General features: G+C 44.7%; 1 protein-coding gene across 1 annotated transcript in view; it reads left to right on the forward strand.

Moving 5' to 3' along the window:
- RANBP17 (RAN binding protein 17) overlaps positions 1 to 17,990 on the forward strand; it is a 4,607,784-nt gene that overhangs the window by 730,187 nt on the left and 3,859,607 nt on the right. The window lies entirely within an intron of this gene.

Raw genomic sequence — 17,990 nt, forward strand, 5'->3', positions numbered from 1 at the left:
GGGAGAGAGGTAGAGGATGGTGGTGAAGACATTCTGGGGGGGGGGCATTACAGGAGCAGATCCAGGAGTTTAGCAGAAATTCCTTTAAAGCTCTTTTGAAACTAGACGGGCTGCTAAGGGAGCGCATGTGGAGAGGGACTTTGTTCCAGGTGGAGGAGACTGAGTGACTATATAGTATTTTGCCAATAGATTTGTTTGGTTTTGAGGTATGAAGCAAGAGTTCGTCAGACCTACATAGGTCATGATTAGGAATATAGGGGGAGGTAAGGTTTGCCTGATATGGGCAGGCAAGAGGTTGATGAATGAGTGAGTGGGCCAGGTGGAACTGTGAGAGAAGGAGTTGATGTTGATATTCCAGCCGGTGTAGTTTTTTTAAGGAAAGACAATGGTGAGACCTATAGGGGAGATTACTGGCAAATCTGGCTGTTTTGCTATAAGTGAGTTCAAGTTTTTTGGAAAGATTCTTTTGGAGGTGAGTAAAGATAGGGGAGGCATATAGTAAGGTGGGGAGAAGCTAAGCTTGAGCTAAGGACAATTTAGATTCAGGAGTTAAGAAGTTTTTTTGTTCCTGTACAGCATGCCAAGTTTTTGGTGTGTCTTTTTAATCCAGTTGTTGATGTGGCTGTCAAATTTGAGTTCATCATCTATGTACACCCCAAGGAGTTTAGTGTGGGATTTGACTTTGATAGAAGTGTTGAGAGAGGAGACAGAGAATGAGGGTTTGAGGTGTTGGAGAGGTTTAGGAAGGGAAAGTAGTAGTTTAGTTTTGTTAGGGTTAAGGAGCAGTTGAGTGGAAGAGAGACATTTTTCAGCTGAGTGCAGAGATTCTTGAGTGATGGTTAATAGGTGAGGTAGATTATCAGATGTAGAGATGATAGTTGAATCGTCAGTGTACTGTATGAGAGTGGAGTGGGGGCAGGACTGAAAAAGGTTATTGGTAAAGAAATTGAATAGGAGGGGTCCCAGGATGGAGACTTGGGGAACCACGGTGCAAACGGAGAGCAACGGGGAGGTATCAGACAGCCATTTGACAGATTGTAGACGTTAAGATAAGTAACTAGAGGACCACCTGAAAGAAGAGTTGCTGAGGTTAAGGTTAGTTAGTTTGGGGAGAAGGAGATTGTGGGATACAGTGTCAAAAGCTTTAGAGAGGTCAAGGTGTAGGCAAGACGCTAGCTTGTTATTATCAAGGGAGTTAGTAATAGAATGAGTAAAGGATAAAAGTGCAGTGGAAGTGCTGTGATGGGGTCTGAAACCATGTTTAATGGGGGTGAAGAGGTTCTCTTGGACCTCTCCACCCCCACTAAACTCTCTCCAGACTAACTAACCTTAACTAACCATGAAACACATACTTCACAAAACCAGTGTGCCATGCAATCACAAACCTTAAGGCAAAATAACATACCCAACATACTACTAATAGGTGACTCTATAGTCAGGCACACCGACGTCCCACTCACTAGGCTGAATAAGGAGAAGATTACTGTTAGCTGCCTGTCGGGTGCCAAGATCCACCACATAACACAAGCACTCAGGTCACTCCAGAACAAGTACAAATATGACTCTGTCATTGTCCATGTTGGTGTGAATGACCTGAGCCGTACCTCCCTGGACTACATGAAAAGAGACATGGAAGAGCTCTCTGATCATGTAGCCCAGGCCGGTATGACCCTGACCCTGAGCAGCATTTTGCCCTTACCAAGAATGATACCATGGTATAAAGAAAAACTTCTCGATTTCAACAATTGGCTAAGTTTCTTGTGTCATTCAAAGGGGATCCAGTGTCTGTCCGCCTGGGATGACATGCTCGACAAGCCACGCTGCTTTGCTAGAGATGGCTTGCACCTGTCACCCTTAGGCTTTCGAATACTTGCCAAGGCTCTTGCCACCCCCATAGTGCCTTTTTTAGGCAAGCCTCAAAAGACAAAACCCACCGTCGTAAATAGCACAAGTAACAAAAAACTGAGGGTAATGCTACTCGGTGCCAGAAGTCTAAACCTCAAAATGCACGCACTCGAGGCACTCCTCAGTATGGAGAAAATCGATATATGTGCAGTAACAGAAACCTGGTTTAAGGCTCCAGAGAGCACCCCAGCACTACCAGGCTACAACTCATACCATATATTTCGGCCACAGAACCCAAACCGAAATACTAAAGGTGGGGGCGTATCCATATTCATCTAGGATACCCACACCTCCAGGTTAGTGGCACATCACGATGCTTCACAGATCATCCACGCGCAACTAACAATGGGCAAAACTGCAATTCAAATTGTAGCTTGCTACAGATCACCCACCATGTCCCAGGACCCCCATTCCGCATTTCTGGAAACACTGGGAAACATAAAGGTCCTACCAAACACCCTAATAATGGGTGATTTCAATTGCCCAAACATTAACTGGGAGAACTACTCAAGTACTAACTCCCTTGCCCAACTTTTCCTAGAATTTATAAACTCAAACGCCCTGGCTCAACTGGTCAACACTCCCACCAGAGGTGACAACATATTGGACCTGGTCATCACCAACATGGGCATCCGGTGTTCCACACCAGAGGTCAACCCCTCGCTGGTTAGATCTGACCATAAACAAATCACTTTGGATATCCATATTCCGCCCCCACCCCCGGACAAGAAAGCCACCATGAAAAACTTTTCAAAAGTAAACTTCACTTTACTTAAGACCGAGGTGGAAAGTTTCAAAGCCCCCATGCTGAAGAATAACACTGTCCAAGCTGCAAAATCCTTTACTAATGCATTCTACAGGCAGCTACAAGAATGCATGGATTGTGCCATCCACAAGAATGCATGGATTGTGCCATCCCAAGCAAAACCAAGATTCACTCCTCCAAGAAAAGGAAACCGGTCTGGTGGACACCTGCCATAAACAAGCTGTACAATAGAAGGTGGAAACTAGTACAGAAAAGAGTAAAATCCCAAGAAGGGAAGACACCCCTAATCAGTATCAGTAAGAAACTACGATCCCTCATAAAATCATTCAGGGCGAGCTTTGAAAGAAAAATTGCCAAGGACTCCAAAGATAACCACAAGGCATTCTTTAGCTATGTCAAGAATCTAAGTGGCAATGCTCAGATCTGCTCGGAGTTGGTGCAGAATGGCACAAAATACACTGAACTGACCGATATCGCCAACATCCTGGCAGGCAGGTTCAGCGCAAACTTCACCCCTCTCACCCCCAAAAGGGCCCATAACCATACCAGAAGAATGTAGAGTCCCTGAAATCACAGACACTCAGGTTAAAACAGCCCTCTCCAAAGCCAAAAACTCAGCATCAATGGGACCGGACGGTGTCCCAGGCTGTGTCCTACATGAGCTCAAAGACGAACTAGCCCCTCACCTAAACACACTGTTCAAACTCAGCCTCTCCACAGGCTACATACCCATAGAGTGGTGCACAGCAACGGTTATTCCGCTCCACAAAGGTGGAGCCACAACAGACCCCGGGAACTATCGCCCTATAAGCCTGACTAGCTTGGTTTGCAAGGCTATGGAGCGCATCATCATGGAACTCATTAACAGAGACACTGGGAACCTCCAAACACTGGACCCTACCCAGTTTGGCTTTGTTAAGGGCAGATCATGCCTCCTAAATCTGGTGGACTTCTTTGAGACAGTTACCAAGGCTATAGATGAGGGAAAGGTGGTACATACAGCCTACCTAGACCTCACTAAAACCTTTGACACCATTCCCCATTCTAGTATTATAGACAAGCTCACCAGCCTGAACATAAACCCCTACGTCACAAGATGGGTTGCGAACTGGCTCACGGACAGAACCCGCAAGGTGACAGTTGCGGGAGCTAGGTCCGTCTCTAAACCGGTTACAAGTGGTGTTCCCCAGGGCTCAGTCCTTGGACCCCTCCTGTTCGGAATATACTTCTCAGAGGTACAGGCAAGCACAGGAGGACTATGGCTGACCAAGTTCGCAGACGACTGCAAATTAGGGGCTATAATTGACTCTCCTGCTGACACAGACATCCTCCAAAAGGATCTCACTGAGACGGATACCTGGTGTCAAAATCATGGCCTCAAGCTAAATACCAAAATGTGCATAGTCACCCCCTTTGGAAAAAACAAAGTACCCACAAACTACTACATAGGTGGCAGTCCCTTAAATACTGAATATGTAATAAGGGATCTGGGGACCCAAGCAGATAGTAATCTCACCTTTGATAATCACATTGCCAAAGTGATTAGAAAATCCTTCTACGTGGCCCACCTAATCACAAAAGGGTTTGCATCCAGATCAAAAGAGGTCATTGTGCCCCTCTACTCATCACTCATCAGGCACATCTTATAGTACAACGCCCCATTTGGGATGTACCTTACAAGACACCTGCAACAGCTGGAAAGACCACAGAAGTACCTCACCAAGAGGATCAATGGCCTCAAACAGATGCCCTGTGCAGCTCGACTGAAGACACTCCAGTTGTACTCGGTTACATACCGCCTACTCAGAGGTGATCTCTGCCTGACATACAAGGCCATGTCCAACCCAGAATTGATGTACATGCTCCACCTAAAGAAAACCTTATCCCCTCGAGCCACACGCTCTAGGAATCTAAACCTCACCGCAACAATAAATAGGACGTGCTGGAGGGATAGATTCCTGTCCCACAGACTTCCCATGCTTTGCAACAAGATCCCAATCTACATTAGGCAGAGCTCCTCGCTAACACTCTTCAAAAGAAACCTTGACGAGTGGATGGGAAACAGAAAGTTTACCTCGGGGATCACTTCAGTGGCTCTGCTGGACAGAGGCACAGGGAACTAATCTAAGGGGATGGCGAAAGCCAACACATTCTGGCTAGGCTTATAAATGCCTTTGGGCAGATAGCCTAATACCCGCCTATGAACCTGTATGTAACTAGCTGTTTGTGTATATACTTTTCGAGAATTTTAGGGGGGATAGAATAGCAATAGTTTTGAAATTAGAGGGGTCAGTGGACTTACCACCTTTGTGCAGTGGCAGAACATAGACTTTTTTCCAGATGGTGGGGACAGTGGATTCCTGTATGGAGCGATTGATGAGTATGGAGAATGGATAGGGAATGGAGGATGCTGCTAATTTGAGATAGATGGGAGGTAAGTTATTGGCTGATAGGGAGCAGGGTTTAAGTTTAAAAAGTAGAGATTGAATAAAGGAAGTGGGGACTGGTTTGAAGGAGAAAGGAGTAGTAAGGGGGGTGGGGTGTGATGTCAGGGATAGGGTTAGGGTTAGGTTTGATTAAATTCTGTATGGAGTTGATGAAAAAGGTGTTCATCAGAGTGGCAGTCTCAAGAGAGGTGAAGTTTGGGAAGTGGATGGGGGGATGGTTTACCTGGGTATAATAGCCTATTAATAGTAGACCAGAATTTTTGGGGGTTGGAGTGAGGGTTCTTTTGGTGATTAAGCTAGAATATTTTTTTTTGTCTAAGTTGATTTGTTTTTTTAGTTATATTTCTAAGTTCTCTATAGAGCTGGAAGTTGGTAGTAGTTCTATGTGACAGGTTTTTCAAGCACTGTCTCTTCTCTGCATGAGGGAAAGAGCGTCTTTGGTCAACCGGGGAGCATAGTTAGTTTTAGCCCTTATTTTCCTGATGGGAGCCATGGAGTTGAGAATGCTGAGAAATACAGAGTTAAAATTCAGGACAGCTTTTTCAAGAGGGAGGTCAAGAAGAAAAGACCAGTTGATAGAAATCAGAGTCTGATTAAATAAGTTTGGGTCAAACTTAGATAGGTTTCTGCAGTGTCTATAAGTTTGTGATCTAGGTGAGTGGGTGGAGTGTCACTGAATAGTGACGGGTAGGTGATCACTAAGTGAGTCAGGCAGAGTGGGAGGGGCTGTGGTAGCGCTTGTGGTGGGAGGTAAGAATCGAGCTGGAATTGAATTGTTTGTTAAAACGAGTGGAGGATGTGATGAGTTGAGAGAAGTTATAAAGGTTAAAACCAAAGGTAGAAGAGGTAGTGGAGACTGTGTTCCAGTTGATGTTAACACCACCTAGTATGATGGTTTCGTAAGGGATGTTCTGAGAGATGCAAGCAAGGAAAAGTTCGAGGGTGGGGATGTTGTTGCTGGGAGGTATATATGGCAATTTTTTATGATTGTTTAAATTACAGTTGACAATAAGTATTTTAGCTGAGTGAAAGCTAGGAGGGGTGAATGGAAGGAGATGTAGAGAAAGATGGTCAGTGCAGAGTATAGCTACCCCACCACCTTTTTTGAGGGTCTATCAAGGCGGAAGATATTGTAACTGGGGGGTAGGATTTCACTCTTAGATATGTGTGGTTTTAGCCAGGTTTCGAATAGGGAGAGTATATCTGGAGTGTGGAGAGATATCCAAGAATGGAGTTCAGCGACTTTAAGTATAATATGAATATTGAGAGCAAAAATCGTAAAATTTTTGGAAGAAGGGGTAGTAAATAGCTGTGAGTTGATTTGAGAAGAGGTTGAGGCAGCAGGATTGGAGAGATTATTGTGTTGGGAGTCAGGGCCTGGATTGGGATGGATATAACCTGAACAGAGTAAGTTAAATAAGAAGGAGGAAGATTATGACAGACTAGAGTTGAGATAGGGAGGCCTATTTTTAGGTTTTGTGGGAAAAGAATATGAAAGAAACAGAATAAAGCTGTCACAATAGTGCTACGTTTATTACATTTAGCTAAACAGGGACAAAATGACTAAAAGATGGAAGATGCAGGCGAAATGAATGGAGCTACAGTAGCACTAGTGTATTTAGCAAGGTCCTAATGGTACTACAGTCTTAATGGGGCAGGAATGGAAGAGGGAAGAGAACAAGACAGTGCTGTAAGTAGGTTTTATTAACTTGTTAATTACATCCAGAAGTGTAGTCTAGGGCTGCTTGGCAGCAGAGGGGCTAGCAGAGACTCTGTCTTAGTACTGCCAAGAAAGCTTCCCTTTTGCTGTGTAGAATGGAATGCAGTATGGCTGCGTACCTTCTTGGAGACTGCGTTTGTCTTCACATTTTCTAATAGAGTGTTATCATTACATTGGCTCATTCCTTGTCCTTCTACAAGGATGGTTAACTAAACTTTATCTGGATTTTGAATCTTGCCAGCACCGGAACCAAGAACAACATCACATGCATAAGTATGAGTTGTGCCACAGTGTTTTATTTATCAAAGGTGGAACCACTTGCATCCGCTGTGGGCCTGAAGAGGGCATAAGTTGAACAGAGCTGTAGAACCAGGGACTGCAGTTTTACATTTTTCTGGTGAAAATACCAGAAAATTCTGAAATTTGAACTTCCTGAGTACTTGAAAATTATGGAATTTCACTAAATACGGCTTTTTAAGCCACAGCAAGTACTCACCTAAGCTGTGTGACTTGTAAAACTGTCCGTTTGCATTATTAAATGTTCTGCATTTAGAATCTGTTCAAATTTTGCATATATTTACTTATGTGTAAATAGACTGCAAAAAAGGTAAAGTCATAGCAGTGATTAGAAATTACATTAACTGTAATGGGTTTATTTCCCAGAATTTCAGCTCATGAAAATAGAATGTCATTTTTTTAATAATCTTAAATCAGTCCTGTGTAGAACTAATGCTGCAATTGTCAATGCAGGATTTTCTGCACTGTTAATGGTTGAGAGGAAGTAAGAAGAGCTAGAGATATGAACTAGAATTGCATAAAATGAAGTATTGGATTAAATAGGCATAGGGAGTGCAGTGGGACTGAGCAGCAGTACTCCATTAATAAGATATTTAGTGCGACTACCTTAATGGATCAGGACACAGATGGGATGAAAGAGACAGAGCATGTGTTTTAATGGCAGAACCCTGGAAGCTGCATCAACAGCATCATGAAAGTGTTGTACCACCTGACTCTCTGTTTGGGTGAGGATCTATTACTTCCACCTCCAGATCCATGTCAGACACCCTCCAGACTAGGCTCTGTTTTTCTAGGAGAGCAGTTTCATACTTTGTCATGTGCGTCTGGCAGTTAATGGCCTGAAGCCCAGAATGACAGCTGTGTAAACTTCTTTCCAAATCAGTCAAGCACTCTGCTTCCCTTGTCGTATGGGAGGCTATTGGTGGCAGTACTCAGTTTTGGACCCTCTTTTCTAGACTCTTAGACATTATAACTGGAACCACCACATAATTCTTTTAATAGTATTTATGTGAGCCTTGGATCCTACAAAACCTGTCTGTTTTCTTAGCAGCAGAGAGTTTCTGTCTGGTTCCTTGACGGCTGCCAGGTGTCATTCTGAACTCTAAAACAAGAGGAATAGCCACAGTTTTAGGGAATTCCAGGTCCAGTAACTCAAGAGTCTTTTCTGTGCTTCTGATGCCTCCTTTGCCTTCAGTTTGTAAAGTTCTTTCAGCCTGCCTGGAAATTATATTCAGAAGAGATTTCCTCTGTGTGAGAAGCAGAGGAAATCATGTTCCTGTATCTTTACCATGACATAAATGGGAAGATGTTTAGAAAGAGTAATGTAAATCTTCCCCCTCTTTGTCCGAGGAGTCTCTACATTTACAAGATAGTGTTCTTTCTTCCTTTTACCATTGTGGACTCCAGATCCAGAGAGGTCTTCATTTCACTTCAGGCTTTGCATGGCTTGCAAAATTCCTTGTGTCAGAGTAATCCTTTGTTCAGGAAGAACCTGGGGTTGAAATAAGGAAGAAGAATCCACTTGGCATCTGGGATCCAGATATCTGCTGGAAGCCTAAGAGTGGTGATTTGCATTTCACCATTCAAGTAACTTTAGAGAAGATGTTTGCCTTGGAAATCTGGACTTTTGGATGGGATTACCAGACTTTCATGTTTTGGCAGTGGACACCCACATATGGGATATCTGATCTGGAACCAAACCCTGGTCACCAGTTCGGTGAGACAGGCTTTGTTTTCTTGCTGTGACATTCTCTAAAGGGCTTTTTTAGAGGCCACAGAAAAGTCAAATATTTGAGCTATCTGATATGTAGCAAAGATAGTAAGAAACTTCTTCTGTCATTCAACTTATAGATAAGGATATAGCATCCAGGTCCAAGGAAGTTATAGTACAACTCTACTCATCCCTTATCAAACCCATCATTGAGTACAGTGCCCCCTTTGGCATGTTCCTAACCAGACACTTGCAACAGTTGAAATGCCCACAAAGGTTCCTTACCAGGAGAATCCATTGCATATCCTAACAAGCCCTGTCCTAACATGGATTGCTTAAAGGCGATTTCTCTGTGCTCAGTATCTTACAGGCTGCTGAGAGATGATTTATGGCTGGCTTATAGGCCATCCTTAGATTCACCCCTGATGGAGCTTCTGTACATCCACAAAACAAACAGCACTAGAAATATTAGGTCCAAGGATTTGAACTTCACTTATAACATAAATAGAACATGGCGGAGGGACAGGTACATGACTCAAAGGACCCCCATGTTAAGGAATAGGCCCCCCATCCATGTGAAGCAGATTTCATCCCTGAACCTATTCAAATGAACCCTTGGCCATTGGATGGGAAATTCCAAATTCACCCCATGTCTGGCTCCCCATATTTCTGATGGACAGATGCTGTCAGTAAAATGTTCTCCAATTAGCATCCCCTCCCTACAAATACCTTACCTACCTCCTTACTAACATACCTCCCCATAGGCACTCAAGGCACTCACGGACAAATTGGGTTGGAGTGCACAACTAGACTTATAAAAGTACTAGTGGTTGTTGGCCTAGTATCAATCTATGAACCTCTTAAAATGTTTCTGTTTAGAAGGGCTGAGACTGATAGTGAAAGAGGATGCCATGGCAGACTTAGTGAAGGCTTTGGACCTCATTCTGTCTGAGTAGCTTTGTAATGAATACTTCCTGTTTGTAGGTTCATAGGATGATACTAGGCTATTGGCCCCGGAGGCCCTTATAAGCCTAGCCAAGAATTTCACCCATGTTCCCACAAAGTCAGCACCTGTTTTCCCTGTCCAGCAGGGACACAGGTTGGATCCCAGGGGTACTGTTTTCCATCCAGTCGTCCAGGTTCCTCTTGAAGAGAGCTAGTGAGGTACTCTGCTTGACGTGGAGAGGAAGTCTATTTCACAGATGGGGGAGTCTTCGGGACACAAATCTATCCCGCCAATAAGTTCTATTAATGTCACAGACCAGCTTGAGACCTTGCGTGCAGGTTGTGCGAGTGGAGTTTGACCTATGGATATGCAGCAACTTCATCAAGGCTGAGTTTGAGACAGCCTTGTATGCCAGACACAGGTCACCTCTGAGCAGTCTGTATGAGACTGAGTAGAGGGACAGGGCTTTTAGCCTATCTGTATAGGATAGGTGTTTGAGACCCTGGATTTTCTTGGTCAGGAAACTCTGTGGTCTCTCCAACTGCTGCATGTGCTTGGCAAGGTACATGTCGAAGAGGGCATTGTACTCGATAATGGGTCTGATAAGGGAGTAGTACAGGGATGTTATGACTTCCTTGTTCCTGGATGAAATACCCTTACTTATGAGGTGGGCCATATAGAAAGCCTTCCGTACAACAGAGCCAACATAGTGGTCAAAAGTCAGGGTGCTATCAACCTGAGTGCCCAAGTCCCTCATGACTGATTGCACGCTTAGTACATTGTTATTAATGTGATAATTAGTGAGGACACCATTTTCCCCAAAGGGGATAATGATGCATTTCTTGGCATTCAGTTTGAGGCCATGCTTCTGGCTCCAGCCATTAGTTTGGTTAAGGCCCTCTTGGAGGATGTTCACATCATTAGGGGAATTTATGACAGTGCCCAGCTTGCAGTCATCTGCAAAACTGGTCAGTCACAGACCACTGGTTTTGGCTTGCACCTCAGAAAAGTATATCCCAAACAGTAGAGGCCCCAAGACCGATCCTTGGGGTACACCGCTTGTTATGGGTCTACTACTAGAGATGGCTTCCCCTGTTTTGACTGAGTGGGTTCTATCAGTGAGGCAGTAAGCTACCCATCTGGTAACATATGGGTTGATGCCTAGCTGGAAGAGTTTATCTATTATGTCCGAGTGCGGAATAGTGCCAAAGGCTTTGGCTAGGTCAAGGTAGGCGGTGTGCACTGTCTTGCCCTCATCCATGGCTCTGGTGATGGTTTCATAGGATCACAGGAAGTTGCTAGGCTATTGGCCTTGAGGCCCTTATAAGACTAGGCAAGAGTTTAGCCCATCTATAGACAAATTAGCACCCAGTGCCCCTATCCAGCAGGGACATGGGTATTTCCCATCCAGTTATCTAGGTTGCGCTTAAAAAGAGGTAAAGAGGTACTCTGCTTGATGTTGTGAGGGAATCTATTACACAGATGGGGGAGTCTCTGGGACACAAATCTGTCCTGCCAACAAGTCCTATTGATGTCACACACCAGGTGGTGTGTGCGGGTTACTCGAGTGCATCTTGACTTGCAGGTATGTAGCAGTCCTATCATGGTGGGATCCAAGATCGCCTTGTATGCCAGACAGAGGTCACCTCTGAGGAGTCTGTATGAAACAGAGTAGAGGGTAGGGCATTTAGCCTATCTGTGTATAGTAGATTTTTGAGGCCCTGGATTCTCCTGCTGAGGAACCTCTGTGGTCTCTCCAGCTGCTGCATGTGCTTTGCATGGTGCATGCCAAATGGGGTGTTGTACTGAATAATAGGCCTTATAAAGGAAGACTACAGGGATGCTATAACCTCCTTGTCCCTGGACGAGATACCTTTACTTATGAGGTGGGCCATGTAGAAAGCTTTCCGTACAATGGAAGCAGCATGGTGGTCAAAACGTCAGGTTGCGATCAATCTGGGTGCCCAAATCCCTCATAACTGACTGCATGCTTAGGACGTTGTTATTAATGTGATAATTTGTGGGGACATCACTCTCCCCAAAGGGGATGGTGATGCATTTTTTTATTCAGCTTGAGGCCATGTTTCTGGCTCCATTCATTTGTTTGGGTGAAACTTTTGGAGGATGTCCACTTCACTAGGGGAATTTATGACAGTGCCCAGCTTGCAGTCCTCTGCAAACTTGGTCAGCCATAGCCCACTGGTTTTGGCCTGCAAATCAGAAAAGTATATCCCAAATAACAGAGGCCCCAAAACCGAACCCTGGGGTATGCCACTCAGTACAGGTCTACTGCTTGAGGTGGCTTCCCCTATTTTGACTAGGTGGGGTTCTATCAGTGAGCCAGTTAGCTACCCATTCTGTGACATATGGATTGATGCCTAGTTGAGAGAGTTTATCTATTATACCCGAGTGGGAAATAATGTTGAAGATGTTGGCCAGGTCAAGGTAGGCGGTGTGTACTGTCTTCCCCTCATCCATGGCGTTGGTGATTGTCTCAAAAATGTCGACCAAATTTAAAACATGACCTCCCCTTGACAAAGCCAAACTGTGTGGGATTGAGTGTTTGGAGGTTGCCAATGTCCTTGTTAATGAGATCCATGATAATCCGTTCCATGGCCTTGCAGATCAAGCTAGTTAGACTGATGGGTCTATAATTTCCCAGATCGGTGGATGCTCCACCTTTGTGTAAAGGGATGACAGTGGCTGTTCTTCACTCAGCTGAGACAAAGCCAGTACTCATGCTTTGGTTGAATAGGGTGCCTAATGGTGTTGCAAGTTTCTGCCTGAGTTTATGTAGGATGCAGCCTGGCATGTTATCGGGTCCCATGGAGGCTGTATTTTTTGCCTTTAAGAGAGCAGTGATGACCTGATCCCTAGATATAAGGGGAAGGGGCAGGTACTGGGAATGTCATGATTTACTGATGGGGGGGACAGAGGGATGAAATGTTTACTGAATCTGTCAGCCAGCAAGTTTGCTATATCTATGGCATTTGTATATGTGGTGTCCTTGACTACCAGTTCTGAACACATCTGGGTGCTACCTTTGAGATTACGGACATATGTGAAGAAGGCCTTATGATCGTCTCTAGTAGATGTGGCCAATTTGGACTCGAAGTTTGCTTTGGAGAATTTCACTAGTACTCTTATTCGCTTGTTTAGGCTAAGGAGAGATTGCTTCCATTTGGGCATCTGCTCCTTCTTGGTCCTGGACAGCAGTTCTTTTTCTTTTGTTATAGAGTTTTTTATTGCAGATGTCCACCAGACAGGTTTGTTCTTCCTTGCGGAGGATGATTTAGTCCTGTCAGATATTCCTGATTCCATGCATCTATATAAATGTTCATATAGTAATTTGGTATAGTTTTGGATTCTGATGCCAGTTCTTAGAGAGGGGGAGGGGGTCTGTGAAGCTGTTTATACCATCCCTCAGGAGGCTGTAGTCAGCTTTGGGGAAGTTTTTTTGTTTCACCGTAGCTAGAGGGGTGTTAGGGGAGATGGTGACTTCAAACGTGACCACTTTATGGCTGGATCTTACAAGGAAGGATGATACTGCAGGGATGCTGCAATGATTACTCATGTTGGTTAATACCAAGTCCAAGATATTATCACCTCTTGTGGGGGTATCGACTAGCTGTTCCAAAGCATTTGGATTGACAAAATTGAGGAATATCTGGGCATTTGTGTTCTGGCATGAGTAGTTCTTCCAGTATATGTTTGGGTAGTTAGCCATCCAGGATCAGAGTAAAGGGTTGAATCTTGATAGCTAGCTATGATTTGTATAGGGGTCTTGTAAATGGTTAACTACACCTGGAGTGTCTCCTGTACATCACTGTTTGACCAGACTGGAGGTGTGTATGTTTTTAATATATATTGAAACTCTGACTCCTTTGGCTTTACTACCTACAGTTCGGGATCTGAATGTATGATAGGATGAGTAACCAGGTATGGCTTGGGTGCACTCCGCAGCTTTGTACTAGGTTTCTGTGACTGCCCAGACTTTTGAAGAAGGCGACCAAGTTTAACAGGCATGATCTCCCTTTGACAAAACCAAAATGTATGGGATCATGCGTTTGGAGGTTGCCAATGTCCTTGTTTATAAGGTTCATGATAATGCGTTCCATGGCCTTGCAGATCAGGCTAGTTAGGCTAATGGGCCTGTAAGTGCCTGAGTCGGTGGATGCTCCAACTTTGTGCAGAGGGATGACAGTGGATGTCCTCCATTCTGCTGGGACGAAGCCAGTGCACAGGCTTTGGTTGAATACGGTGCCTAGTGGTGCTGAAAGCTCTTGCCTAAGTTCATGTTGGACACAGCCAGGGATGTTGTCAGGTCCCATGGAGGCTGTATTTTTTGCCTTTTTGAGGGCATTAATAACCTGCTCCCTGGTGATGAGGGGAGGGGGACAGGTGCTGGGGATGTCCTGGTTTACTGAAGGTGGGGACAGGGAGGGTGAAGTTTTCACTGAAGTTGTGTGCCAGCAGGTTGGCTATATCTGTGGCATTTGTGTATGTGATATTCTTGACCACCAATTCAGAGCAGATTTGGGAGTTAACCTTTGAGATTGCGGACATATCCGAAGAAGGCCTTGTGATTGTCCTTAGTGGATGTGGCCAATTTGGACTCAAAGTTAACCTTAGAGGATTTCACCAGTGATTTGCTTGTTCAGACAAAGGAGAGATTGCTTCCAACTTGGCACTTGCTCCTTCGTGGTCCTGGACAGCACTTTTTTCCTTTTATTATAGAGTCTGTTTATTGCTGCTGTCCTCCAGACAGGTTTACTCTTCCTTGAGGAAGATGATTTGGTCCTTTTAGGTATTGCTGAGTCCATGCAGCTATATAGGTGTTCATATAGTTTTTTGGTGTAGGCTTGGGCATTAGTGCTTGATTCAGCTGAAGGAATGGTGGCTGTGAAGCTGCTTATACTTGCTCTCAGGAGGTTGTAGTCAGCTATGGAAAAGTATTTTTCTTTGACCCTGACAAGTGGGGGGGGGGGGGTTCAGGGGAGATGGTGACTTCGAAAGAGATTGCTTTATGGTTGGATCCTACCAAAGAGGATGACAGTGTAGGGGTGCTACAGTGGCTTCTCATGTTAGTTACTACCAGGTCCAGGATATTTTCACTTCTTGTGGGGGGGGTGTCGACCAGCAGATCCAATGCGTTGGCATTGACAGAGTCAAGGATTCTCTGGGCGTTAATGTTTGAGCTAGAATAGATCTTCTACTCTATGGTTGGGTAGTTAGTCACCCAGGATCAGGGTAGAAGGTTGAATCTTGATGGATTCAAGTAAGTCCAGATAGCTGGAGTGGGTCTCCTGAGTCATGGTTGGGGGTCTGTAGCTAGCTATGATTTGAATAGGTATTTTGCCAATAGGTAACTGCACCTGGAGTGTCTCCTGTGCGTCATACTGTTTGACCAGCCTGGAGGTGTGTATGTCTTTGATAAATATTGAAACTCCACCTCCTTTGGCTTTTCAGCCCTCTGTTTGGGGTCTGAAAGTATGGTAGGACAAGTAACCTGGTAAGGCTGGGGTGCTCTCCGCAGCTTTGAACCAAGTTTCTGTGACTGCACAAATGTCAACATCTTTCAGGGGGAAGAATGCTTGCAGTGATTGCAGTTTCATGTTAAGACTCCTAGCGTTTAGCAGCATGACCTTTACATTTTGTTTAGAAGAATTTTGCACTTTGGTAGTTTTGTCCTCATGACAAAAGGCAACAAGGGGAAGGCAAGAGCCTTTGCCAGAAGCCTGAAGCCCAGGGGAGACAGATGAGGGCCATCTCTGGCAAAGGATCGTGGTCTGTCAGTCATGCCCTCCAAGGCTGTCAGGTACTGGATCCCCTTGGAATGACACCAGAAACTAAGCCAATTGTTAAAGTCAATTGTTTTCTGTTTGTATTGAGGTGTCATTCTGGGTGATGGTAGGATGCTGCTTAAGGTTAGGGACATACCTGCCTGGGACACATATTCAGCAAGCTCAGTCATGTCTCTCTTCATGTAGTCCAGAGAGGTATGTCTCAAGTCATTCACACCAACATGAACTATGACAGAGTCGTAACAGTACCTGTTGTTGAGAGACTTGAGTGTGTGAGTGATATGGTGGATACTAGCACCTGACAAGCAGCATGTCATGACTTTCCCCTGGTCTAGCCTGGTAAGGGGCACATTTGTGTGTCTCATGATAGTCTCCTGTAACTAGTATGTTGGGTTTGTGGCTGGGCCTTAGAGGTTGTGAGACACAGGCATGTTTACTATGTGTAGTGCTTGGTGGTGGGTTGTGATGTGCATGTGTGCTTTTGCCTCAGAGGTCTCTTTTGTTTAGTATTTGGGGTGAATCTCTGGCAGACCATACAGTCCTAAATAATATGCTCTTGCCCAAAATGGAAAACACAGTGATCTGATGTTGTCCTTCTCATTCTGCTTCAGTGATGGGTTACGGATCCGATCCTCAGAGCCGACTTGGCCGACTTTTACAGACTTCAGCTTCCAGGCTCGAGCTCCTCCCTTACCCACAATCCTCTGCCCGTAGCTCAACCTCCTCCGATCTCGTTTGCCGCCAGTGCATACAGACGTAGTGGTTGCCAGCACTCGAGCAGATAAGTCTTTATTTTGTAGTGATAATTCTTAAAAATACTTCAAAATTTCTTTAGCTAATTTTTTCTTAATATTCTATGATATTCTTTAAGTTTTCTCTTTTCCCTGTCAGTATTTACAAGGTGCATTATGGCTTCCTTTCTCTTCTGCCCTCTCCTGCCTTTCGGGCTTTGGCCCTTCTTTTCCTTTAAAATATATAAAATATGTAATATATATTTTCTTTGTACTAATAGTTCTTTAGAACTTTATTCAGGATGGAAAAACCTGCCGGCTTTAAAAGGTGCGCCAAATATGAGAGGAAGCCCCCTCATTTGGACACACATGACAGATGTGACTAGAAGAAGAAGATCAAACTTATCCTTAAGGGCCTTATGCCCACTCCTTTGTCTTCTCCAGGGCCTCAACCCCCTGCCAAGAAATCTATCTAATACAAGGAATCAAACTAATCACCTTGGAAATCCCCCCCCCCCCCTCACAAAGGTAACCACCATGATAAACTTCTCCAAAGCTAACTTTGGGCTCCTAAAAACAGAGGTGGCTAACTTCTTGGCACCCAAGCAAATGGAGAATAGTTGCATGTCCGCTGAATCATACACCAGTGCACTGTACAAACATTTACACAAATGCATGGATCTCGCCAAACGGAAGCCAATCTGGTGGTCCCGTGCCATAAACAAACTCTACAACAGAAGGAGGAAACTGATATGGAACAAGGTGAAGTCCCAAGACTGGAAAAACTCCCTTGTCAGCCTCAACAAAAAGTTGAGATCCCTCATCAAATCCTCTAAAGCTAGCTATGAAAACAGAATTGCAGCAGATAGTAAAGAACCACAAGCCCTTCTATAGTTATGTAAAGAATCTTCATGGCAATACCCAGATTTGCTCTGAGCTACTGCACAATGGTACCTCCTATACCCAGCTGACAGATATTTCCAATATACTGGCCGACAGATTCACTGCCAACTTTACCCCCCCACCCCACCCCCAAAGGACCAATCATAATACCAGAAAATTGCCAAGCACCGAGTATTACTGCTGCACAGGTTAAAACAGCACTGGCCAAGGCCAAGAATACAGCTTCTATGGGACCTGACAATATCCCTGGCTGTGTTCTGTATGAACTACAGAGTGAACTGGCACCTCACCTGTGTGCCATGTTCAATCACAGCCTCATCTCAGACTTTGTCCCTACTGAATGGCGCACTGCTACAGTCATCCCTCTCCATAAAGGAGGCGCAACTACAGACCCTGGGAATTATTGCCCCATTAGCCTGACACCTCATCATAGACTTAATAAACAAGGATATAGGGAATGTCCAAACTCTGGATCCCACACAGTTTGGTTTTGTGAAGGGTAGATCATGCCTGCTCAATTTGGTCGACTTCTTTGAATCGGTCACCAGAGATGTGGATGAAGGCAAGGTGGTTCATATAGTCTTCCTTGATCTGGCCAAGGCCTTTGATACCATTCCCCACTGAGGAATCATAGAAAAACTCACTAAGCTAGGCATCAACCCCTGTAATACTAGGTGGGTTGCAAACTGACTCACAGATAGAACCCACAGTGTGAAAGTAGCTGCCTCCAAGTCAGAATGCCAACCAGTCATGAGTGGAG

Source organism: Protopterus annectens, chromosome 4.part0, assembly GCF_019279795.1.
Source record: "Protopterus annectens isolate FY-2018-M chromosome 4.part0, PAN1.0, whole genome shotgun sequence".
NCBI classification, from domain to species: domain Eukaryota; kingdom Metazoa; phylum Chordata; order Ceratodontiformes; family Protopteridae; genus Protopterus; species Protopterus annectens.